Source organism: Taudactylus pleione, unplaced genomic scaffold, assembly GCF_031769625.1.
Source record: "Taudactylus pleione unplaced genomic scaffold, aTauple2 ptg000016l, whole genome shotgun sequence".
NCBI classification, from domain to species: Eukaryota; Metazoa; Chordata; class Amphibia; order Anura; family Myobatrachidae; genus Taudactylus; species Taudactylus pleione.
Window position 1 is genome coordinate 16,864,338 of NW_028284418.1, and position 26,950 is coordinate 16,891,287.

General features: G+C 32.7%; 6 non-coding genes across 6 annotated transcripts; all 6 read right to left on the reverse strand.

The window, feature by feature from the left end:
- Positions 1 to 3,781: 3,781 nt before the first annotated feature.
- On the reverse strand, positions 3,782 to 3,863 carry TRNAL-UAG (transfer RNA leucine (anticodon UAG)). Its single transcript has one exon. It is a non-coding gene; the product is annotated as a tRNA-Leu (tRNA).
- A 3,359-nt stretch (positions 3,864 to 7,222) lies between these two features.
- On the reverse strand, positions 7,223 to 7,304 carry TRNAL-UAG (transfer RNA leucine (anticodon UAG)). Its single transcript has one exon. It is a non-coding gene; the product is annotated as a tRNA-Leu (tRNA).
- A 3,359-nt stretch (positions 7,305 to 10,663) lies between these two features.
- Positions 10,664 to 10,745, reverse strand: TRNAL-UAG (transfer RNA leucine (anticodon UAG)). Its single transcript has one exon. It is a non-coding gene; the product is annotated as a tRNA-Leu (tRNA).
- Positions 10,746 to 19,278: 8,533 nt separating this feature from the next.
- On the reverse strand, positions 19,279 to 19,360 carry TRNAL-UAG (transfer RNA leucine (anticodon UAG)). The gene has a single exon. It is a non-coding gene; the product is annotated as a tRNA-Leu (tRNA).
- A 3,382-nt stretch (positions 19,361 to 22,742) lies between these two features.
- On the reverse strand, positions 22,743 to 22,824 carry TRNAL-UAG (transfer RNA leucine (anticodon UAG)). The gene has a single exon. It is a non-coding gene; the product is annotated as a tRNA-Leu (tRNA).
- A 3,358-nt stretch (positions 22,825 to 26,182) lies between these two features.
- On the reverse strand, positions 26,183 to 26,264 carry TRNAL-UAG (transfer RNA leucine (anticodon UAG)). The gene has a single exon. It is a non-coding gene; the product is annotated as a tRNA-Leu (tRNA).
- Positions 26,265 to 26,950: the final 686 nt, after the last annotated feature.

Genomic DNA, 26,950 nt, shown 5'->3' on the forward strand with positions numbered 1-26,950 from the left:
CAGCAAAAGTTAAAAGAAAGTTTATTATTAAACATAAATCCGATGAGAAATTCAGATTTTTTATAGAATTGCATTTTGTTTATTTTCATTGAAATAACAAAAGAAATTGAGATGCATGAAGTAATAAAATATTAGTTCTGATAGGGCACATAATTACTTCATGCAAAATTAAAATTTGAATATCTTTGTTATTAGCAGATTGTCATTATTTTAAAGGTTTGAATAGACTGTTGCAACTATGATGAACTGTTGGGAACTTGGTGGCTAATGCAGGGTACTATCACCAACCTTTTTCAGTTGGTTAATATCTGATCTAAAATCAATTCTTTGGAAAATAAGATTGGCAGCAGTGGGATTTGAACCCACGCCTCCGAAGAGACTGGAGCCTAAATCCAGCGCCTTAGATCGCTCGACATGCTACCACTGGCACACATGGAGTTCTTATCTCACATATCTTTCATATAATTAAGATTGCTGCAAATTAAATGTTTAATTTTGTTTTAAAGCGACACTTGGAAAGAAGTTTCATGTTAAAAGCCTATGGAATGAAAAACAATTCGCTAATACAAGATTTCAATGAAAGGTAAAAACATCCTTGTTTTACTTGGTAATATTGATGAGAACTGATTTTTTAATTTTCTCAGTTACTTTTTGTTTGTTTTAACTGACATATTCAAAAATTGAGATGCTTGCTAGATGCATAATGTAGATCGCAGAGATATTCAAAGCCACTTTTTGAGAGCAACAATACATTTTAGATAGTTCTAAAAAAGGTTTGAGAAAACCATTAAAACCATGATAACTTGTTTTGAGCTACTGCATGTGACAGCTTATGGTGTGCTTCCACTAACCAAATTTAGCTTCTTTTATACCTTATCTACTTTAGGAAAGCACTTTGATATATGTCACTGGATCTTCTCCTTGGAGAATAAATATGGCAGCAGTGGGATTTGATTCCAGCAGCTTGAATAGCTCTGTCATCCTACAACCCGCTTAACACTTTAAAATATTTTAGCTCTCATATCTGGAATGTCATTCAAAACTTTACCCAAAGTCAGGAAAAGCTGAGATAAAATGCAAAAGAAGCCAGGTACATTTAACAAGTAATGATTATATTTGTCTTCAATTTTCCTTCATTTAGTGCAACTGATGTATCCAAATAACTTTTAAGTATTATTCAAATGCCTAAAATAGACAGCTGTGAGATTAAAATCCAGAAAGATAGGAAAGATAAAGAAATCGGAATATAAATCCATCAATTTATACCAATGAGTCACGTTGCCAACATTTCCATCTCTAATTGTATGATAAGACCACTCAGTAAATAAATATTAGTTATGATATTACTTCTAATTACTTCATGCCAACTTAATTTTGGCTCATCTTTACTCTTAGCAGATAACATTTTTAAAAAGTTTGGGAAGTCTCTTGTAACAATGATGAACTGTTGAGTAGCTATAGGAATCTTCCACCAACCAACTTCAGTTGGGTAATATCCTATCTAATGGAAAAAAAGAATCACTTTGCCATCAATAACTGCCCTACTCTTTGTATAATAAAGATGGCAGTAGTGAGATTTGCACCCACACCTCCAAAGAGACTGGAGCCTTAATCCAGCGCCTTAGACTGCTCGGCCATGCTACCACATGTGCATGTTGTTAGGGTAGCTCACAGATCTAGAACATCAAAATAAAAGGGTTTTTTTGTTTTAAAGTATTAATTGAAAAGATGTCAGCAAAAGTTAAAAGAAAGTTTATTATTAAACATAAATCCGATGAGAAATTCAGATTTTTTTATAGAATTGCATTTTGTTTATTTTCATTGAAATAACAAAAGAAATTGAGATGCATGAAGTAATAAAATATTAGTTCTGATAGGGCACATAATTACTTCATGCAAAATTAATATTTGAATAACTTTTATTGTTAGCAGATATCATTATTTTAAAGGTTTGAATAGACTGTTGCAACTATGATGAACTGTTGGGAACTTGGTGGCTAATGCAGGGTACTATCACCAACCTTTTTCAGTTGATTAATATCTGATGAAAAATCAATTCTTTGGAAAATAAGATTGGCAGCAGTAGGATTTGAACCTAAATCCAGCGCCTTAGAACGCTCAGCCATGCTACCACTGGCACACATGGAGTTCTTATCTCACAGATCTTTCATATAATTAAGATTGCTGCAAATTAAATGTTTAATTTTGTTTTAAAGCGACACTTGGAAAGAAGTGTCATGTTAAAAGTCTATGAAATGAAAAACAATTCGCTAATACAAGATTTCAATGAAAGGTAAAAACATCCATATTTTACTTGGTAATATTGATGAGAACTGATTTTTTAATTTTCTCAGTTACTTTTTGTTTGTTTTAACTGACATATTCAAAAATTGAGATGCTTGCTAGATGCATAATGTAGATCGCAGAGATATTCAAAGCCACTTTTTGAGAGCAACAATACATTTTAGATAGTTCTAAAAAAGGTTTGAGAAAACTATTAAAACCATGATAACTTGTTTTGAGCTACTGCATGTGACAGCTTATGGTGTGCTTCCATTAACCAAATTTAGCTTCTTTTATACCTTATCTACTTTAGGAAAGCACTTTGATATATATCACTGGATCTTCTCCTTGGAGAATAAATATGGCAGCAGTGGGATTTGATTCCAGCAGCTTGAATAGCTCTGTCATCCTACAACCTGCTTAACACTTTAAAATATTTTAGCTCTCATATCTGGAATGTCATTCAAAACTTTACCCAAAGTCAGGAAAAGCTGAGATAAAATGCAAAAGAAGCCAGGTACATTTAACAAGTAATGATTATATTTGTCTTCAAATTTCCTTCATTTAGTGCAACTGATGTATCCAAATAACTTTTAAGTATTATTCAAATGCCTAAGATAGACAGCTGTGAGATTAAAATCCAGAGAGATAGGAAAGATAGAGAAATCGGAATATAAATCCATCAATTTATACCAATGAGTCACGTTGCCAACATTTCCATCTCTAATTGTATGATAAGACCACTCAGTAATTAAATATTAGTTATGATATTACTTCTAATTACTTCATGCCAACTTAATTTTGGCTCATCTTTACTCTTAGCAGATAAAATTTTTAAAACGTTTGGGAAGTCTCTTGTAACAATGATGAACTGTTGAGTAGCTATAGGAATCTTCCACCAACCAACTTCAGCTGGGTAATATCCTATTTAATGGAAAAAAAGAATCACTTTGCCATCAATAACTGCGCTACTCTTTGTATAATAAAGATGGCAGTAGTGAGATTTGCACCCACGCCTCCAAAGAGACTGGAGCCTTAATCCAGCGCTTAGACTGCTCGGCCATGCTGCCACATGTGCATGTTGTTAGGTTAGCTCACAGATCTAGAACATCAAAATAAAAGGGTTTTTTTGTTTTAAAGTATTAATTGAAAAGATGTCAGCAAAGGTTAAAAGAAAGTTCATTATTAAACATAAATCCGATGAGAAATTCAGATTTTTTATTGAATTGCATTTTGTTTATTTTCATTGAAATAACAAAAGAAATTGAGATGCATGAAGTAATAAAATATTAGTTCTGATAGGGCACATAATTACTTCATGCAACATTAAAACTTGAATATCTTTATTGTTAGCAGATATCATTATTTTAAAGGTTTGAGAAGACTGTTGCAACTATGATGAACTGTTGGGAACTTGGTGGCTAATGCAGGGTACTATCACCAACCTTTTTCAGTTGGTTAATATCTGATCAAAAATCAATTCTTTGGAAAATAAGATTGGCAGCAGTGGGATTTGAACCCACGCCTCCGAAGAGACTGGAGCCTAAATCCAGCACCTTAGACCACTCGGCCATGCTACCACTGGCACACATGGAGTTCTTATCTCACAGATCTTTCATATAATTAAGATTGCTGCAAATTAAATGTTTAATTTTGTTTTAAAGCGACACTGGAAAGAAGTGTCATGTTAAAAGTCTATGAAATGAAAAACAATTTGCTAATACAAGATTTCAATGAAAGTGAAAAACATCCATGTTTTACTTGGTAATATTGATGAGAACTGATTTTTTAATTTTCTCAGTTACTTTTTGTTTGTTTTAACTGACATATTCAAAAATTGAGATGCTTGCTAGATGCATAATGTAGATCGCAGAGATATTCAAAGCCACTTTTTGAGAGCAACAATACATTTTAGATAGTTCTATAAAAGGTTTGAGAAAACTATTAAAACCATGATAACTTGTTTTGAGCTACTGCATGTGACAGCTTATGGTGTGCTTCCACTAACCAAATTTAGCTTCTTTTATACCTTATCTACTTTAGGAAATCACTTTGATATATATCACTGGATCTTCTCTTTGGAGAATAAATATGGCAGCAGTGGGATTTGATTCCAGCAGCTTGAATAGCTCTGTCATCCTACATCCTGCTTAACACTTTAAAATATTTTAGCTCTCATATCTGGAATGTCATTCAAAACTTTACCCAAAGTCAGGAAAAGCTGAGATAAAATGCAAAAGAAGCCAGGTACATTTAACAAGTAATGATTATATTTGTCTTCAAATTTCCTTCATTTAGTGCAACTGATGTTTCCAAATAACTTTTAAGTATTATTCAAATGCCTAAAATAGACAGCTGTGAGATTAAAATCCAGAGAGATAGGAAAGATAGAGAAATCGGAATATAAATCCATCAATTTATACCAATGAGTCACGTTGCCAACATTTCCATCTCTAATTGTATGATAAGACCACTCAGTAATTAAATATTAGTTATGATATTACTTCTAATTAATTCATGCCAACTTAATTTTGGCTCATCTTTACTCTTAGCAGATAACATTTTTAAAAAGTTTGGAAAGTCTCTTGTAACAATGATGAACTGTTGAGTAGCTATAGGAATCTTCCACCAACCAACTTCAGCTGGGTAATATCCTATCTAATGGAAAAAAAGAATCACTTTGCCATCAATAACTGCCCTACTCTTTGTATAATAAAGATGGCAGTAGTGAGATTTGCACCCACGCCTCCAAAGAGATTGGAGCCTTAATCCAGCGCTTTAGACTGCTCGGCCATGCTACCACATGTGCATGTTGTTAGGGTAGCTCACAGATCTAGAACATCAAAATTAAAGGGGTTTTTTGTTTTAAAGTATTAATTGAAAAGATGTCAGCAAAGGTTAAAAGAAAGTTCATTATTAAACATAAATCCGATGAGAAATTCAGATTTTTTATTGAATTGCATTTTGTTTATTTTCATTGAAATAACAAAAGAAATTGAGATGCATGAAGTAATAAAATATATTATTACTGATAGGGCACATAATTAATTCATGCAAATTAAAATTTGAATATCTTTATTGTTAGCAGATATCATTATTTTAAAGGTTTGAGAAGACTGTTGCAACTATGATGAACTGTTGGGAACTTGGTGGCTAATGCAGGGTACTATCACCAACCTTTTTCAGTTGGTTAATATCTGATCAAAAATCAATTCTTTGGTAAATAAGATTGGCAGCAGTGGGATTTGAACCTAAATCCAGCGCCTTAGAACGCTCGGCCATGCTACCACTGGCACACATGGAGTTCTTATCTCACAGATCTTTCATATAATTAAGATTGCTGCAAATTAAATGTTTAATTTTGTTTTAAAGCGACACTTGGAAAGAAGTGTCATGTTAAAAGTCTATGAAATGATAAACAATTCGCTAATACAAGATTTCAATGAAAGGTAAAAACATCCATGTTTTACTTGGTAATATTGATGAGAACTGATTTTTTAATTTTCTCAGTTACTTTTTGTTTGTTTTAACTGACATATTCAAAAATTGAGATGCTTGCTAGATGCATAATGTAGATCGCAGAGATATTCAAAGCCACTTTTTGAGAGCAACAATACAATTTAGATAGTTCTAAAAAAGGTTTGAGAAAACTATTAAAACCATGATAACTTGTTTTGAGCTACTGCATGTGACAGCTTATGGTGTGCTTCCACCAACCAAATTTATCTTTTTTTATACCTTATCTACTTTAGGAATACACTTTGATATATATCACTGGATCTTCTCCTTGGAGAATAAATATGGCAGCAGTGGGATTTGATTCCAGCAGCTTGAATAGCTCTGTCATCCTACAACCTGCTGTACACTTTAAAATATTTTAACTCTCATATCTGGAATGTCATTCAAAACTTTACCCAAAGTCAGGAAAAGCAGAGATAAAATGTAAAAGAAGCCAGGTACATTTAACAAGTAATGATTATATTTGTCTTCAGATTTCCTTCATTTAGTGCAACTGATGTAACCAAATAACTTTGAAGTACTATTCAAATGCCTAAGATAGACAGCTGTGAGATTAAAATCCAGAAAGATAGGAAAGATAGAGAAATCGGAATATAAATCCATCAATTTATACCAATGAGTCACGTTGCCAACATTTCCATCTCTAATTGTATGATAAGACCACTCAGTAATTAAATATTAGTTATGATATTACTTCTAATTAATTCATTCCAACTTAATTTTGGCTCATCTTTACTCTTAGCAGATAACATTTTTAAAACGTTTGGGAAGTCTCTTGTAACAATGATGAACTGTTGAGTAGCTATAGGAATCTTCCACCAACCAAATTCAGTTGGGTAATATCCTATCTAATGGAAAAAAAGAATCGCTTTGCCATCAATAACTGCCCTACTCTTTGTATAATAAAGATGGCAGTAGTGAGATTTGCACCCACACCTCCAAAGAGACTGGAGCCTTAATCCAGCGCCTTAGACTGCTCGGCCATGCTACCACATGTGCATGTTGTTAGGGTAGCTCACAGATCTAGAACATCAAAATAAAAGGGTTTTTTTGTTTTAAAGTATTAATTGAAAAGATGTCAGCAAAAGTTAAAAGAAAGTTCATTATTAAACATAAATCCGATGAGAAATTCTGATTTTTTAAAGAATTGCATTTTGTTTATTTTCATTGAAATAACAAAAGAAATTGAGATGCATGAAGTAATAAAATATTAGTTCTGATAGGGCACATAATTACTTAATGCAAAATTAAAATTTGAAATATCTTTATTGTTAGCAGATATCATTATTTTAAAGGTTTGAATAGACTGTTGCAACTATGATGAACTGTTGGGAACTTGGTGGCTAATGCAGGGTACTATCACCAACCTTTTTCAGTTGGTTAATATCTGATCAAAAATCAATTCTTTGGAAAATAAGACTGGCAGCAGTGGGATTTGAACCCACGCCTCCGAAGAGACTGGAGTCTAAATCCAGCACCTTAGACCGCTCGGCCATGCTACCACTGGCACACATGAAGTTCTTATCTCACAGATCTTTCATATAATTAAGATTGCTGCAAATTAAATGTTTATTTTTGTTTTAAAGCGACACTTGGAAAGAAGTGTCATGTTAAAAGTCTATGAAATGATAAACAATTCGCTAATACAAGATTTCAATGAAAGGTAAAAACATCCATGTTTTACTTGGTAATATTGATGAGAACTGATTTTTTAATTTTCTCAGTTACTTTTTGTTTGTTTTAACTGACATATTCAAAAATTGAGATGCTTGCTAGATGCATAATGTAGATCGCAGAGATATTCAAAGCCACTTTTTGAGAGCAACAATACATTTTAGATAGTTCTATAAAAGGTTTGAGAAAACTATTAAAACCATGATAACTTGTTTTGAGCTACTGCATGTGACAGCTTATGGTGTGCTTCCACTAACCAAATTTAGCTTCTTTTATACCTTATCTACTTTAGGAAAGCACTTTGATATATATCACTGGATCTTCTCCTTGGAGAATAAATATGGCAGCAGTGGGATTTGATTCCAGCAGCTTGAATAGCTCTGTCATCCTACAACCTGCTTAACACTTTAAAATAATTTAGCTCTCATATCTGAAATGTCATTCAAAACTTTACCCAAAGTCAGGAAAAGCTGAGATAAAATGCAAAAGAAGCCAGGTACATTTAACAAGTAATGATTATATTTGTCTTCAAATTTCCTTCATTTAGTGCAACTGATGTTTCCAAATAACTTTTAAGTATTATTCAAATGCCTAAAATAGACAGCTGTGAGATTAAAATCCAGAGAGATAGGAAAGATAGAGAAATCGGAATATAAATCCATCAATTTATACCAATGAGTCACGTTGCCAACATTTCCATCTCTAATTGTATGATAAGACCACTCAGTAATTAAATATTAGTTATGATATTGCTTCTAATTAATTCATGCCAACTTAATTTTGGCTCATCTTTACTCTTATCAGATAACATTTTTAAAAAGTTTGGGAAGTCTCTTGTAACAATGATGAACTGTTGAGTAGCTATAGGAATCTTCCACCAACCAACTTCAGCTGGGTAATATCCTATCTAATGGAAAAAAAGAATCACTTTGCCATCAATAACTGCCCTACTCTTTGTATAATAAAGATGGCAGTAGTGAGATTTGCACCCACGCCTCCAAAGAGACTGGAGCCTTAATCCAGCGCTTTAGACTGCTCGGCCATGCTACCACATGTGCATGTTGTTAGGGTAGCTCACAGATCTAGAACATCAAAATTAAAGGGTTTTTTTGTTTTAAAGTATTAATTGAAAAGATGTCAGCAAAGGTTAAAAGAAAGTTCATTATTAAACATAAATCCGATGAGAAATTCAGATTTTTTATTGAATTGCATTTTGTTTATTTTCATTGAAATAACAAAAGAAATTGAGATGCATGAAGTAATAAAATATTTTATTACTGATAGGGCACATAATTAATTCATGCAAATTAAAATTTGAATATCTTTATTGTTAGCAGATATCATTATTTTAAAGGTTTGAGAAGACTGTTGCAACTATGATGAACTGTTGGGAACTTGGTGGCTAATGCAGGGTACTATCACCAACCTTTTTCAGTTGGTTAATATCTGATCAAAAATCAATTCTTTGGTAAATAAGATTGGCAGCAGTGGGATTTGAACCTAAATCCAGCGCCTTAGAACGCTCGGCCATGCTACCACTGGCACACATGGAGTTCTTATCTCACAGATCTTTCATATAATTAAGATTGCTGCAAATTAAATGTTTAATTTTGTTTTAAAGCGACACTTGGAAAGAAGTGTCATGTTAAAAGTCTATGAAATGATAAACAATTCGCTAATACAAGATTTCAATGAAAGGTAAAAACATCCATGTTTTACTTGGTAATATTGATGAGAACTGATTTTTTAATTTTCTCAGTTACTTTTTGTTTGTTTTAACTGACATATTCAAAAATTGAGATGCTTGCTAGATGCATAATGTAGATCGCAGAGATATTCAAAGCCACTTTTTGAGAGCAACAATACAATTTAGATAGTTCTAAAAAAGGTTTGAGAAAACTATTAAAACCATGATAACTTGTTTTGAGCTACTGCATGTGACAGCTTATGGTGTGCTTCCACCAACCAAATTTATCTTTTTTTATACCTTATCTACTTTAGGAATACACTTTGATATATATCACTGGATCTTCTCCTTGGAGAATAAATATGGCAGCAGTGGGATTTGATTCCAGCAGCTTGAATAGCTCTGTCATCCTACAACCTGCTGTACACTTTAAAATATTTTAACTCTCATATCTGGAATGTCATTCAAAACTTTACCCAAAGTCAGGAAAAGCAGAGATAAAATGTAAAAGAAGCCAGGTACATTTAACAAGTAATGATTATATTTGTCTTCAGATTTCCTTCATTTAGTGCAACTGATGTAACCAAATAACTTTGAAGTACTATTCAAATGCCTAAGATAGACAGCTGTGAGATTAAAATCCAGAAAGATAGGAAAGATAGAGAAATCGGAATATAAATCCATCAATTTATACCAATGAGTCACGTTGCCAACATTTCCATCTCTAATTGTATGATAAGACCACTCAGTAATTAAATATTAGTTATGATATTACTTCTAATTAATTCATTCCAACTTAATTTTGGCTCATCTTTACTCTTAGCAGATAACATTTTTAAAACGTTTGGGAAGTCTCTTGTAACAATGATGAACTGTTGAGTAGCTATAGGAATCTTCCACCAACCAAATTCAGTTGGGTAATATCCTATCTAATGGAAAAAAAGAATCGCTTTGCCATCAATAACTGCCCTACTCTTTGTATAATAAAGATGGCAGTAGTGAGATTTGCACCCACACCTCCAAAGAGACTGGAGCCTTAATCCAGCGCCTTAGACTGCTCGGCCATGCTACCACATGTGCATGTTGTTAGGGTAGCTCACAGATCTAGAACATCAAAATAAAAGGGTTTTTTTGTTTTAAAGTATTAATTGAAAAGATGTCAGCAAAAGTTAAAAGAAAGTTCATTATTAAACATAAATCCGATGAGAAATTCTGATTTTTTAAAGAATTGCATTTTGTTTATTTTCATTGAAATAACAAAAGAAATTGAGATGCATGAAGTAATAAAATATTAGTTCTGATAGGGCACATAATTACTTAATGCAAAATTAAAATTTGAATATCTTTATTGTTAGCAGATATCATTATTTTAAAGGTTTGAATAGACTGTTGCAACTATGATGAACTGTTGGGAACTTTGTGGCTAATGCAGGGTACTATCACCAACCTTTTTCAGTTGGTTAATATCTGATCAAAAATCAATTCTTTGGAAAATAAGACTGGCAGCAGTGGGATTTGAACCCACGCCTCCGAAGAGACTGGAGTCTAAATCCAGCACCTTAGACCGCTCGGCCATGCTACCACTGGCACACATGGAGTTCTTATCTCACAGATCTTTCATATAATTAAGATTGCTGCAAATTAAATGTTTAATTTTGTTTTAAAGCGACACTTGGAAAGAAGTGTCATGTTAAAAGTCTATGAAATGATAAACAATTCGCTAATACAAGATTTCAATGAAAGGTAAAACATCCATGTTTTACTTGGTAATATTGATGAGAACTGATTTTTTAATTTTCTCAGTTACTTTTTGTTTGTTTTAACTGACATATTCAAAAATTGTGATGCTTGCTAGATGCATAATGTAGATCGCAGAGATATTCAAAGCCACTTTTTGAGAGCAACAATACATTTTAGATAGTTCTAAAAAAGGTTTGAGAAAACTATTAAAACCATGATAACTTGTTTTGAGCTACTGCATGTGACAGCTTATGGTGTGCTTCCACCAACCAAATTTAGCTTCTTTTATACCTTATCTACTTTAGGAATACACTTTGAAATATATCACTGGATCTTCTCCTTGGAGAATAAATATGGCAGCAGTGGGATTTGATTCCAGCAGCTTGAATAGCTCTGTCATCCTACAACCTGCTGTACACTTTAAAATATTTTAACTCTCATATCTGGAATGTCATTCAAAACTTTACCCAAAGTCAGGAAAAGCAGAGATAAAATGTAAAAGAAGCCAGGTACATTTAACAAGTAATGATTATATTTGTCTTCAGATTTCCTTCATTTAGTGCAACTGATGTATCCAAATAACTTTGAAGTACTATTCAAATGCCTAAGATAGACAGCTGTGAGATTAAAATCCAGAAAGATAGGAAAGATAGAGAAATCAGAATATAAATCCATCAATTTATACCAATGAGTCACGTTGCCAACATTTCCATCTCTAATTGTATGATAAGACCACTCAGTAATTAAATATTAGTTATGATATTACTTCTAATTAATTCATGCCAACTTAATTTTGGCTCATCTTTACTCTTAGCAGATAACATTTTTAAAACGTTTGGGAAGTCTCTTGTAACAATGATGAACTGTTGAGTAGCTATAGGAATCTTCCACCAACCAAATTCAGTTGGGTAATATCCTATTTAATTGAAAAAAAGAATCACTTTGCCATCAATAACTGCCCTACTCTTTGTATAATAAAGATGGCAGTAGTGAGATTTGCACCCACACCTCCAAAGAGACTGGAGCCTTAATCCAGCGCCTTAGACTGCTCAGCCATGCTACCACATGTGCATGTTGTTAGGGTAGCTCACAGATCTAGAACATCAAAATAAAAGGTTTTTTTTGTTTTAAAGTATTAATTGAAAAGATGTCAGCAAAAGTTAAAAGAAAGTTCATTATTAAACATAAATCCGATGAGAAATTCTGATTTTTTATAGAATTGCATTTTGTTTATTTTCATTGAAATAACAAAAGAAATTGAGATGCATGAAGTAATAAAATATTAGTTCTGATAGGGCACATAATTACTTAATGCAAAATTAAAATGTGAATATCTTTATTGTTAGCAGATATCATTATTTTAAAGGTTTGAATAGACTGTTGCAACTATGATGAACTGTTGGGAACTTGGTGGCTAATGAAGGGTACTATCACCAACCTTTTTCAGTTGGTTAATATCTGATCAAAATTCAATTCTTTGGAAAATAAGATTGGCAGCAGTGGGATTTGAACCAATGCCTCTGAAGAGACTGGAGCCTAAATACAGCGCCTTAGACCGCTCGGCCATGCTACCACTGGCACACATGGAGTTCTTATCTCACAGATCTTTCATATAATTAAGATTGCTGCAAATTAAATGTTTAATTTTGTTTTAAAGCGACACTTGGAAAGAAGTGTCATGTTAAAAGTCTATGAAATGAAAAACAATTTGCTAATACAAGATTTCAATGAAAGGTAAAAACATCCATGTTTTACTTGGTAATATTGATGAGAACTGATTTTTTAATTTTCTCAGTTACTTTTTGTTTGTTTTAACTGACATATTCAAAAATTGAGATGCTTGCTAGATGCATGATGTAGATCGCAGAGATATTCAAAGCCACTTTTTGAGAGCAACAATACATTTTAGATAGTTCTAAAAAAAGTTTGAGAAAACTATTAAAACCATGATAACTTGTTTTGAGCTACTGCATGTGACAGCTTATGGTGTGCTTCCACCAACCAAATTTAGCTTCTTTTATACCTTATCTTCTTTAGGAATAAATTTTGATATATATCACTGGATCTTCTCCTTGGAGAATAAATATGGCAGCATTGGGATTTGATTCCAGCAGCTTGAATAGCTCTGTCATCCTACAACCTGCTTAACACTTTAAAATATTTTAGCTCTCATATCTGAAATGTCATTCAAAACTTTACCCAAAGTCAGGAAAAGCTGAGATAAAATGCAAAAGAAGCCAGGTACATTTAACAAGTAATGATTATATTTGTCTTCAAATTTCCTTCATTTAGTGCAACTGATGTTTCCAAATAACTTTTAAGTATTATTCAAATGCCTAAAATAGACAGCTGTGAGATTAAAATCCAGAGAGATAGGAAAGATAGAGAAATCGGAATATAAATCCATCAATTTATACCAATGAGTCACGTTGCCAACATTTCCATCTCTAATTGTATGATAAGACCACTCAGTAATTAAATATTAGTTATGATATTGCTTCTAATTAATTCATGCCAACTTAATTTTGGCTCATCTTTACTCTTATCAGATAACATTTTTAAAAAGTTTGGGAAGTCTCTTGTAACAATGATGAACTGTTGAGTAGCTATAGGAATCTTCCACCAACCAACTTCAGCTGGGTAATATCCTATCTAATGGAAAAAAAGAATCACTTTGCCATCAATAACTGCCCTACTCTTTGTATAATAAAGATGGCAGTAGTGAGATTTGCACCCATGCCTCCAAAGAGACTGGAGCCTTAATCCAGCGCTTTAGACTGCTCGGCCATGCTACCACATGTGCATGTTGTTAGGGTAGCTCACAGATCTAGAACATCAAAATTAAAGGGTTTTTTTGTTTTAAAGTATTAATTGAAAAGATGTCAGCAAAGGTTAAAAGAAAGTTCATTATTAAACATAAATCCGATGAGAAATTCAGATTTTTTATTGAATTGCATTTTGTTTATTTTCATTGAAATAACAAAAGAAATTGAGATGCATGAAGTAATAAAATATTTTATTACTGATAGGGCACATAATTACTTCATGCAAAATTAAAATTTGAATATCTTTATTGTTAGCAGATATCATTATTTTAAAGGTTTGAGAAGACTGTTGCAACTATGATGAACTGTTGGGAACTTGGTGGTTAATGCAGCTTACTATCACCAACCTTTTTCAGTTGGTTAATATCTGATCAAAAATCAATTCTTTGGAAAATAAGATTGGCAGCAGTGGGATTTGAAACTAAATCCAGCGCCTTAGAACGCTCGGCCATGCTACCACTGGCACACATGGAGTTCTTATCTCACAGATCTTTCATATAATTAAGATTGCTGCAAATTAAATGTTTAATTTTGTTTTAAAGCGACACTTGGAAAGAAGTGTCATGTTAAAAGTCTATGAAATGAAAAACAATTTGCTAATACAAGATTTCAATGAAAGGTAAAAACATCCATGTTTTACTTGGTAATATTGATGAGAACTGATTTTTTTAATTTTCTCAGTTACTTTTTGTTTGTTTTAACTGACATATTCAAAAATTGAGATGCTTGCTAGATGCATGATGTAGATCGCAGAGATATTCAAAGCCACTTTTTGAGAGCAACAATACATTTTAGATAGTTCTAAAAAAAGTTTGAGAAAACTATTAAAACCATGATAACTTGTTTTGAGCTACTGCATGTGACAGCTTATGGTGTGCTTCCACCAACCAAATTTAGCTTCTTTTATACCTTATCTACTTTAGGAATACACTTTGAAATATATCACTGGATCTTCTCCTTGGAGAATAAATATGGCAGCAGTGGGATTTGATTCCAGCAGCTTGAATAGCTCTGTCATCCTACAACCTGCTGTACACTTTAAAATATTTTAACTCTCATATCTGGAATGTCATTCAAAACTTTACCCAAAGTCAGGAAAAGCAGAGATAAAATGTAAAAGAAGCCAGGTACATTTAACAAGTAATGATTATATTTGTCTTCAGATTTCCTTCATTTAGTGCAACTGATGTATCCAAATAACTTTGAAGTACTATTCAAATGCCTAAGATAGACAGCTGTGAGATTAAAATCCAGAAAGATAGGAAAGATAGAGAAATCAGAATATAAATCCATCAATTTATACCAATGAGTCACGTTGCCAACATTTCCGTCTCTAATTGTATGATAAGACCACTCAGTAATTAAATATTAGTTATGATATTACTTCTAATTAATTCATGCCCACTTAATTTTGGCTCATCTTTACTCTTAGCAGATAACATTTTTAAAACGTTTGGGAAGTCTCTTGTAACAATGATGAACTGTTGAGTAGCTATAGGAATCTTCCACCAACCAAATTCAGTTGGGTAATATCCTATTTAATTGAAAAAAAGAATCACTTTGCCATCAATAACTGCCCTACTCTTTGTATAATAAAGATGGCAGTAGTGAGATTTGTACCCACACCTCCAAAGAGACTGGAGCCTTAATCCAGCGCCTTAGACTGCTCAGCCATGCTACCACATGTGCATGTTGTTAGGGTAGCTCACAGATCTAGAACATCAAAATAAAAGGTTTTTTTTGTTTTAAAGTATTAATTGAAAAGATGTCAGCAAAAGTTAAAAGAAAGTTCATTATTAAACATAAATCCGATGAGAAATTCTGATTTTTTATAGAATTGCATTTTGTTTATTTTCATTGAAATAACAAAAGAAATTGAGATGCATGAAGTAATAAAATATTAGTTCTGATAGGGCACATAATTACTTAATGCAAAATTAAAATGTGAATATCTTTATTGTTAGCAGATATCATTATTTTAAAGGTTTGAATAGACTGTTGCAACTATGATGAACTGTTGGGAACTTGGTGGCTAATGAAGGGTACTATCACCAACCTTTTTCAGTTGGTTAATATCTGATCAAAATTCAATTCTTTGGAAAATAAGATTGGCAGCAGTGGGATTTGAACCAATGCCTCCGAAGAGACTGGAGCCTAAATACAGCGCCTTAGACCGCTCGGCCATGCTACCACTGGCACACATGGAGTTCTTATCTCACAGATCTTTCATATAATTAAGATTGCTGCAAATTAAATGTTTAATTTTGTTTTAAAGCGACACTTGGAAAGAAGTGTCATGTTAAAAGTCTATGAAATGAAAAACAATTTGCTAATACAAGATTTCAATGAAAGGTAAAAACATCCATGTTTTACTTGGTAATATTGATGAGAACTGATTTTTTAATTTTCTCAGTTACTTTTTGTTTGTTTTAACTGACATATTCAAAAATTGAGATGCTTGCTAGATGCATGATGTAGATCGCAGAGATATTCAAAGCCACTTTTTGAGAGCAACAATACATTTTAGATAGTTCTAAAAAAAGTTTGAGAAAACTATTAAAACCATGATAACTTGTTTTGAGCTACTGCATGTGACAGCTTATGGTGTGCTTCCACCAACCAAATTTAGCTTCTTTTATACCTTATCTTCTTTAGGAATAAATTTTGATATATATCACTGGATCTTCTCCTTGGAGAATAAATATGGCAGCATTGGGATTTGATTCCAGCAGCTTGAATAGCTCTGTCATCCTACAACCTGCTTAACACTTTAAAATATTTTAGCTCTCATATCTGAAATGTCATTCAAAACTTTACCCAAAGTCAGGAAAAGCTGAGATAAAATGCAAAAGAAGCCAGGTACATTTAACAAGTAATGATTATATTTGTCTTCAAATTTCCTTCATTTAGTGCAACTGATGTTTCCAAATAACTTTTAAGTATTATTCAAATGCCTAAAATAGACAGCTGTGAGATTAAAATCCAGAGAGATAGGAAAGATAGAGAAATCGGAATATAAATCCATCAATTTATACCAATGAGTCACGTTGCCAACATTTCCATCTCTAATTGTATGATAAGACCACTCAGTAATTAAATATTAGTTATGATATTGCTTCTAATTAATTCATGCCAACTTAATTTTGGCTCATCTTTACTCTTATCAGATAACATTTTTAAAAAGTTTGGGAAGTCTCTTGTAACAATGATGAACTGTTGAGTAGCTATAGGAATCTTCCACCAACCAACTTCAGCTGGGTAATATCCTATCTAATGGAAAAAAAGAATCACTTTGCCATCAATAACTGCCCTACTCTTTGTATAATAAAGATGGCAGTAGTGAGATTTGCACCCACGCCTCCAAAGAGACTGGAGCCTTAATCCAGCGCTTTAGACTGCTCGGCCATGCTACCACATGTGCATGTTGTTAGGGTAGCTCACAGATCTAGAACATCAAAATTAAAGGGTTTTTTTGTTTTAAAGTATTAATTGAAAAGATGTCAGCAAAGGTTAAAAGAAAGTTCATTATTAAACATAAATCCGATGAGAAATTCAGATTTTTTATTGAATTGCATTTTGTTTATTTTCATTGAAATAACAAAAGAAATTGAGATGCATGAAGTAATAAAATATTTTATTACTGATAGGGCACATAATTACTTCATGCAAAATTAAAATTTGAATATCTTTATTGTTAGCAGATATCATTATTTTAAAGGTTTGAGAAGACTGTTGCAACTATGATGAACTGTTGGGAACTTGGTGGCTAATGCAGCTTACTATCACCAACCTTTTTCAGTTGGTTAATATCTGATCAAAAATCAATTCTTTGGAAAATAAGATTGGCAGCAGTGGGATTTGAAACTAAATCCAGCGCCTTAGAACGCTCGGCCATGCTACCACTGGCACACATGGAGTTCTTATCTCACAGATCTTTCATATAATTAAGATTGCTGCAAATTAAATGTTTAATTTTGTTTTAAAGCGACACTTGGAAAGAAGTGTCATGTTAAAAGTCTATGAAATGATAAACAATTCGCTAATACAAGATTTCAATGAAAGGTAAAACATCCATGTTTTACTTGGTAATATTGATGAGAACTGATTTTTTAATTTTCTCAGTTACTTTTTGTTTGTTTTAACTGACATATTCAAAAATTGTGATGCTTGCTAGATGCATAATGTAGATCGCAGAGATATTCAAAGCCACTTTTTGAGAGCAACAATACATTTTAGATAGTTCTAAAAAAGGTTTGAGAAAACTATTAAAACCATGATAACTTGTTTTGAGCTACTGCATGTGACAGCTTATGGTGTGCTTCCACCAACCAAATTTAGCTTCTTTTATACCTTATCTACTTTAGGAATACACTTTGAAATATATCACTGGATCTTCTCCTTGGAGAATAAATATGGCAGCAGTGGGATTTGATTCCAGCAGCTTGAATAGCTCTGTCATCCTACAACCTGCTGTACACTTTAAAATATTTTAACTCTCATATCTGGAATGTCATTCAAAACTTTATCCAAAGTCAGGAAAAGCAGAGATAAAATGTAAAAGAAGCCAGGTACATTTAACAAGTAATGATTATATTTGTCTTCAGATTTCCTTCATTTAGTGCAACTGATGTATCCAAATAACTTTGAAGTACTATTCAAATGCCTAAGATAGACAGCTGTGATATTAAAATCCAGAAAGATAGGAAAGATAGAGAAATCAGAATATAAATCCATCAATTTATACCAATGAGTCACGTTGCCAACATTTCCATCTCTAATTGTATGATAAGACCACTCAGTAATTAAATATTAGTTATGATATTACTTCTAATTAATTCATGCCAACTTAATTTTGGCTCATCTTTACTCTTAGCAGATAACATTTTTAAAACGTTTGGGAAGTCTCTTGTAACAATGATGAACTGTTGAGTAGCTATAGGAATCTTCCACCAACCAAATTCAGTTGGGTAATATCCTATTTAATTGAAAAAAAGAATCACTTTGCCATCAATAACTGCCCTACTCTTTGTATAATAAAGATGGCAGTAGTGAGATTTGCACCCACACCTCCAAAGAGACTGGAGCCTTAATCCAGCGCCTTAGACTGCTCAGCCATGCTACCACATGTGCATGTTGTTAGGGTAGCTCACAGATCTAGAACATCAAAATAAAAGGTTTTTTTTGTTTTAAAGTATTAATTGAAAAGATGTCAGCAAAAGTTAAAAGAAAGTTCATTATTAAACATAAATCCGATGAGAAATTCTGATTTTTTATAGAATTGCATTTTGTTTATTTTCATTGAAATAACAAAAGAAATTGAGATGCATGAAGTAATAAAATATTAGTTCTGATAGGGCACATAATTACTTAATGCAAAATTAAAATTTGAATATCTTTATTGTTAGCAGATATCATTATTTTAAAGGTTTGAATAGACTGTTGCAACTATGATGAACTGTTGGGAACTTGGTGGCTAATGAAGGGTACTATCACCAACCTTTTTCAGTTGGTTAATATCTGATCAAAATTCAATTCTTTGGAAAATAAGATTGGCAGCAGTGGGATTTGAACCAACGCCTCCGAAGAGACTGGAGCCTAAATCCAGCGCCTTAGACCGCTCGGCCATGCTACCACTGGCACACATGGAGTTCTTATCTCACAGATCTTTCATATAATTAAGATTGCTGCAAATTAAATGTTTAATTTTGTTTTAAAGCGACACTTGGAAAGAAGTGTCATGTTAAAAGTCTATGAAATGAAAAACAATTTGCTAATACAAGATTTCAATGAAAGGTAAAAACATCCATGTTTTACTTGGTAATATTGATGAGAACTGATTTTTTAATTTTCTCAGTTACTTTTTGTTTGTTTTAACTGACATATTCAAAAATTGAGATGCTTGCTAGATGCATGATGTAGATCGCAGAGATATTCAAAGCCACTTTTTGAGAGCAACAATACATTTTAGATAGTTCTAAAAAAAGTTTGAGAAAACTATTAAAACCATGATAACTTGTTTTGAGCTACTGCATGTGACAGCTTATGGTGTGCTTCCACCAACCAAATTTAGCTTCTTTTATACCTTATCTACTTTAGGAATACACTTTGAAATATATCACTGGATCTTCTCCTTGGAGAATAAATATGGCAGCAGTGGGATTTGATTCCAGCAGCTTGAACAGCTCTGTCATCCTACAACCTGCTGTACACTTTAAAATATTTTAACTCTCATATCTGGAATGTCATTCAAAACTTTACCCAAAGTCAGGAAAAGCAGAGATAAAATGTAAAAGAAGCCAGGTACATTTAACAAGTAATGATTATATTTGTCTTCAGATTTCCTTCATTTAGTGCAACTGATGTATCCAAATAACTTTGAAGTACTATTCAAATGCCTAAGATAGACAGCTGTGAGATTAAAATCCAGAAAGATAGGAAAGATAGAGAAATCAGAATATAAATCCATCAATTTATACCAATGAGTCACGTTGCCAACATTTCCGTCTCTAATTGTATGATAAGACCACTCAGTAATTAAATATTAGTTATGATATTACTTCTAATTAATTCATGCCAACTTAATTTTGGCTCATCTTTACTCTTAGCAGATAACATTTTTAAAACGTTTGGGAAGTCTCTTGTAACAATGATGAACTGTTGAGTAGCTATAGGAATCTTCCACCAACCAAATTCAGTTGGGTAATATCCTATTTAATTGAAAAAAAGAATCACTTTGCCATCAATAACTGCCCTACTCTTTGTATAATAAAGATGGCAGTAGTGAGATTTGCACCCACACCTCCAAAGAGACTGGAGCCTTAATCCAGCGCCTTAGACTGCTCAGCCATGCTACCACATGTGCATGTTGTTAGGGTAGCTCACAGATCTAGAACATCAAAATAAAAGGTTTTTTTTGTTTTAAAGTATTAATTGAAAAGATGTCAGCAAAAGTTAAAAGAAAGTTCATTATTAAACATAAATCCGATGAGAAATTCTGATTTTTTATAGAATTGCATTTTGTTTATTTTCATTGAAATAACAAAAGAAATTGAGATGCATGAAGTAATAAAATATTAGTTCTGATAGGGCACATAATTACTTAATGCAAAATTAAAATTTGAATATCTTTATTGTTAGCAGATATCATTATTTTAAAGGTTTGAATAGACTGTTGCAACTATGATGAACTGTTGGGAACTTGGTGGCTAATGAAGGGTACTATCACCAACCTTTTTCAGTTGGTTAATATCTGATCAAAATTCAATTCTTTGGAAAATAAGATTGGCAGCAGTGGGATTTGAACCAACGCCTCCGAAGAGACTGGAGCCTAAATACAGCACCTTAGACCGCTCGGCCATGCTACCACTGGCACACATGGAGTTCTTATCTCACAGATCTTTCATATAATTAAGATTGCTGCAAATTAAATGTTTAATTTTGTTTTAAAGCGACACTTGGAAAGAAGTGTCATGTTAAAAGTCTATGAAATGAAAAACAATTTGCTAATACAAGATTTCAATGAAAGGTAAAAACATCCATGTTTTACTTGGTAATATTGATGAGAACTGATTTTTTAATTTTCTCAGTTACTTTTTGTTTGTTTTAACTGACATATTCAAAAATTGAGATGCTTGCTAGATGCATGATGTAGATCGCAGAGATATTCAAAGCCACTTTTTGAGAGCAACAATACATTTTAGATAGTTCTAAAAAAAGTTTGAGAAAACTATTAAAACCATGATAACTTGTTTTGAGCTACTGCATGTGACAGCTTATGGTGTGCTTCCACCAACCAAATTTAGCTTCTTTTATACCTTATCTTCTTTAGGAATAAATTTTGATATATATCACTGGATCTTCTCCTTGGAGAATAAATATGGCAGCATTGGGATTTGATTCCAGCAGTTTGAATAGCTCTGTCATCCTACAACCTGCTGTACACTTTAAAATATTTTAACTCTCATATCTGGAATGTCATTCAAAACTTTACCCAAAGTCAGGAAAAGCAGAGATAAAATGTAAAAGAAGCCAGGTACATTTAACAAGTAATGATTATATTTGTCTTCAGATTTCCTTCATTTAGTGCAACTGATGTATCCAAATAACTTTGAAGTACTATTCAAATGCCTAAGATAGACAGCTGTGAGATTAAAATCCAGAAAGATAGGAAAGATAGAGAAACCAGAATATAAATCCATCAATTTATACCAATGAGTCACGTTGCCAACATTTCCATCTCTAATTGTATGATAAGACCACTCAGTAATTAAATATTAGTTATGATATTACTTCTAATTACTTCATGCCAACTTAATTTTGGCTCATCTTTACTCTTAGCAGATAACATTTTTAAAACGTTTGGGAAGTCTCTTGTAACAATGATGAACTGTTGAGTAGCTATAGGAATCTTCCACCAACCAACTTCAGCTGGGTAATATCCTATCTAATGGAAAAAAAGAATCACTTTGCCATCAATAACTGCCCTACTCTTTGTATAATAAAGATGGCAGTAGTGAGATTTGCACCCACGCCTCCAAAGAGACTGGAGTCTTAATCCAGCGCCTTTGACTGCTCGGCCATGCTGCCACATGTGCATGTTGTTAGGTTAGCTCACAGATCTAGAACATCAAAATTAAAGGGTTTTTTTGTTTTAAAGTATTAATTGAAAAGATGTCAGCAAAGGTTAAAAGAAAGTTCATTATTAAACATAAATCCGATGAGAAATTCAGATTTTTTATTGAATTGCATTTTGTTTATTTTCATTGAAATAACAAAAGAAATTGAGATGCATGAAGTAATAAAATATTAGTTCTGATAGGGCACATAATTACGTCATGCAACATTAAAATTTGAATATCTTTATTGTTAGCAGATATCATTATTTTAAAGGTTTGAGAAGACTGTTGCAACTATGATGAACTGTTGGGAACTTGGTGGCTAATGCAGGGTACTATCACCAACCTTTTTCAGTTGGTTAATATCTGATCAAAAATCAATTCTTTGGAAAATAAGATTGGCAGCAGTGGGATTTGAACCCACGCCTCCGAAGAGACTGGAGCCTAAATCCAGCACCTTAGACCGCTCGGCCATGCTACCACTGGCACACATGGAGTTCTTATCTCACAGATCTTTCATATAATTAAGATTGCTGCAAATTAAATGTTTAATTTTGTTTTAAAGCGACACTTGGAAAGAAGTGTCATGTTAAAAGTCTATGAAATGATAAACAATTCGCTAATACAAGATTTCAATGAAAGGTAAAAACATCCATGTTTTACTTGGTAATATTGATGAGAACTGATTTTTTAATTTTCTCAGTTACTTTTTGTTTGTTTTAAGTGACATATTCAAAAATTGAGATGCTTGCTAGATGCATAATGTAGATCGCAGAGATATTCAAAGCCACTTTTTGAGAGCAACAATACATTTTAGATAGTTCTATAAAAGGTTTGAGAAAACTATTAAAACCATGATAACTTGTTTTGAGCTACTGCATGTGACAGCTTATGGTGTGCTTCCACTAACCAAATTTAGCTTCTTTTATACCTTATCTACTTTAGGAAAGCACTTTGATATATATCACTGGATCTTCTCCTTGGAGAATAAATATGGCAGCAGTGGGATTTGATTCCAGCAGCTTGAATAGCTCTGTCATCCTACAACCTGCCTAACACTTTAAAATATTTTAGCTCTCATATCTGGAATGTCATTCAAAACTTTACCCAAAGTCAGGAAAAGCTGAGATAAAATGCAAAAGAAGCCAGGTCCATTTAACAAGTAATGATTATATTTGTCTTCAAATTTCCTTCATTTAGTGCAACTGATGTATCCAAATAACTTTTAAGTATTATTCAAATGCCTAAAATAGACAGCTGTGAGATTAAAATCCAGAGAGATAGGAAAGATAGAGAAATCGGAATATAAATCCATCAATTTATACCAATGAGTCACGTTGCCAACATTTCCATCTCTAATTGTATGATAAGACCACTCAGTAATTAAATATTAGTTATGATATTACTTCTAATTAATTCATGCCAACTTAATTTTGGCTCATCTTTACTCTTAGCAGATAACATTTTTAAAACGTTTGGGAAGTCTCTTGTAACAATGATGAACTGTTGAGTAGCTATAGGAATCTTCCACCAACCAACTTCAGCTGGGTAATATCCTATGTAATGGAAAAAAAGAATCACTTTGCCATCAATAACTGCCCTACTCTTTGTATAATAAAGATGGCAGTAGTGAGATTTGCACCCACGCCTCCAAAGAGACTGGAGCCTTAATCCAGCGCTTTAGACTGCTCGGCCTTGCTACCACATGTGCATGTTGTTAGGGTAGCTCACAGATCTAGAACATCAAAATTAAAGGGTTTTTTGTTTTAAAGTATTAATTGAAAAGATGTCAGCAAAGGTTAAAAGAAAGTTCATTATTAAACATAAATCCGATGAGAAATTCAGATTTTTTATTGAATTGCATTTTGTTTATTTTCATTGAAATAACAAAAGAAATTGAGATGCATGAAGTAATAAAATATTTTATTACTGATAGGGCACATAATTACTTCATGCAAAATTAAAATTTGAATATCTTTATTGTTAGCAGATATCATTATTTTAAAGGTTTGAGAAGACTGTTGCAACTATGATGAACTGTTGGGAACTTGGTGGCTAATGCAGGGTACTATCACCAACCTTTTTCAGTTGGTTAATATCTGATCAAAAATCAATTCTTTGGAAAATAAGATTGGCAGCAGTGGGATTTGAACCTAAATCCAGCGCCTTAGAACGCTTGGCCATGCTACCACTGGCACACATGGAGTTCTTATCTCACAGATCTTTCATATAATTAAGATTGCTGCAAATTAAATGTTTAATTTTGTTTTAAAGTGACACTTGGAAAGAAGTGTCATGTTAAAAGTCTATGAAATGATAAACAATTCGCTAATACAAGATTTCAATGAAAGGTAAAACATACATGTTTTACTTGGTAATATTGATGAGAACTGATTTTTTAATTTTCTCAGTTACTTTTTGTTTGTTTTAACTGACATATTCAAAAATTGAGATGCTTGCTAGATGCATAATGTAGATCGCAGAGATATTCAAAGCCACTTTTTGAGAGCAACAATACATTTTAGATAGTTCTAAAAAAGGTTTGAGAAAACTATTAAAACCATGATAACTTGTTTTGAGCTACTGCATGTGACAGCTTATGGGGTGCTTCCACCAACCAAATTTAGCTTCTTTTATACCTCATCTTCTTTAGGAATAAATTTTGATATATATCACTGGATCTTCTCCTTGGAGAATAAATATGGCAGCAGTGGGATTTGATTCCAGCAGCTTGAATAGCTCTGTCATCCTACAACCTGCTGTACACTTTAAAATATTTTAACTCTCATATCTGGAATGTCATTCAAAACTTTACCCAAAGTCAGGAAAAGCAGAGATAAAATGTAAAAGAAGCCAGGTACATTTAACAAGTAATGATTATATTTGTCTTCAGATTTCCTTCATTTAGTGCAACTGATGTATCCAAATAACTTTGAAGTACTATTCAAATGCCTAAAATAGACAGCTGTGAGATTAAAATCCAGAAAGATAGGAAAGATAGAGAAATCGGAATATAAATCCATCAATTTATACCAATGAGTCACATTGCCAACATTTCCATCTCTAATTGTATGATAAGACCACTCAGTAATTAAATATTAGTTATGATATTACATCTAATTACTTCATGCCAACTTAATTTTGGCTCATCTTTACTCTTAGCAGATAACATTTTTAAAACGTTTGGGAAGTCTCTTGTAACAATGTTGAACTGTTGAGTAGCTATAGGAATCTTCCACCAACCAACTTCAGCTGGGTAATATCCTATCTAATGGAAAAAAAGAATCACTTTGCCATCAATAACTGCCCTACTCTTTGTATAATAAAGATGGCAGTAGTGAGATTTGCACCCACGCCTCCAAAGAGACTGGAGCCTTAATCCAGCGCCTTAGACTGCTCGGCCATGCTGCCACATGTGCATGTTGTTAGGTTAGCTAACAGATCTAGAACATCAAAATTAAAGGGTTTTTTTGTTTTAAAGTATTAATTGAAAAGATGTCAGCAAAGGTTAAAAGAAAGTTAATTATTAAACATAAATCCGATGAGAAATTCAGATTTTTTATAGAATTGCATTTTGTTTATTTTCATTGAAATAACAAAAGAAATTGAGATGCATGAAGTAATAAAATATTAGTTCTGATAGGGCACATAATTACTTCATGCAACATTAAAATTTGAATATCTTTATTGTTAGCAGATATCATTATTTTAAAGGTTTGAGAAGACTGTTGCAACTATGATGAACTGTTGGGAACTTGGTGGCTAATGCAGGGTACTATCACCAACCTTTTTCAGTTGGTTAATATCTGATCAAAAATCAATTCTTTGGAAAATAAGATTGGCAGCAGTGGGATTTGAACCCACGCCTCCGAAGAGACTGGAGCCTAAATCCACCACCTTAGACCGCTTGGCCATGCTACCACTGGCACACATGGAGTTCTTATCTCACAGATCTTTCATATAATTAAGATTGCTGCAAATTAAATGTTTAATTTTGTTTTAAAGCGACACTTGGAAAGAAGTGTCATGTTAAAAGTCTATGAAATGAAAAACAATTTGCTAATACAAGATTTCAATGAAAGGTAAAAACATCCATGTTTTACTTGGTAATATTGATGAGAACTGATTTTTTAATTTTCTCAGTTACTTTTTGTTTGTTTTAACTGACATATTCAAAAATTGAGATGCTTGCTAGATGCATAATGTAGATCGCAGAGATATTCAAAGCCACTTTTTGAGAGCAACAATACATTTTAGATAGTTCTAAAAAAGGTTTGAGAAAACTATTAAAACCATGATAACTTGTTTTGAGCTACTGCATGTGACAGCTTATGGTGTGCTTCCACTAACCAAATTTAGCTTCTTTTATACCTTATCTACTTTAGGAAAGCACTTTGATATATATCACAGGATCTTCTCCTTGGAGAATAAATATGGCAGCAGTGGTATTTGATTCCAGCAGCTTGAATAGCTCTGTCATCCTACAACCTGCTTAACACTTTAAAATATTTTAGCTCTCATATCTGGAATGTCATTCAAAACTTTACCCAAAGTCAGGAAAAGCTGAGATAAAATGCAAAAGAACATTTAACAAGTAATGATTATAT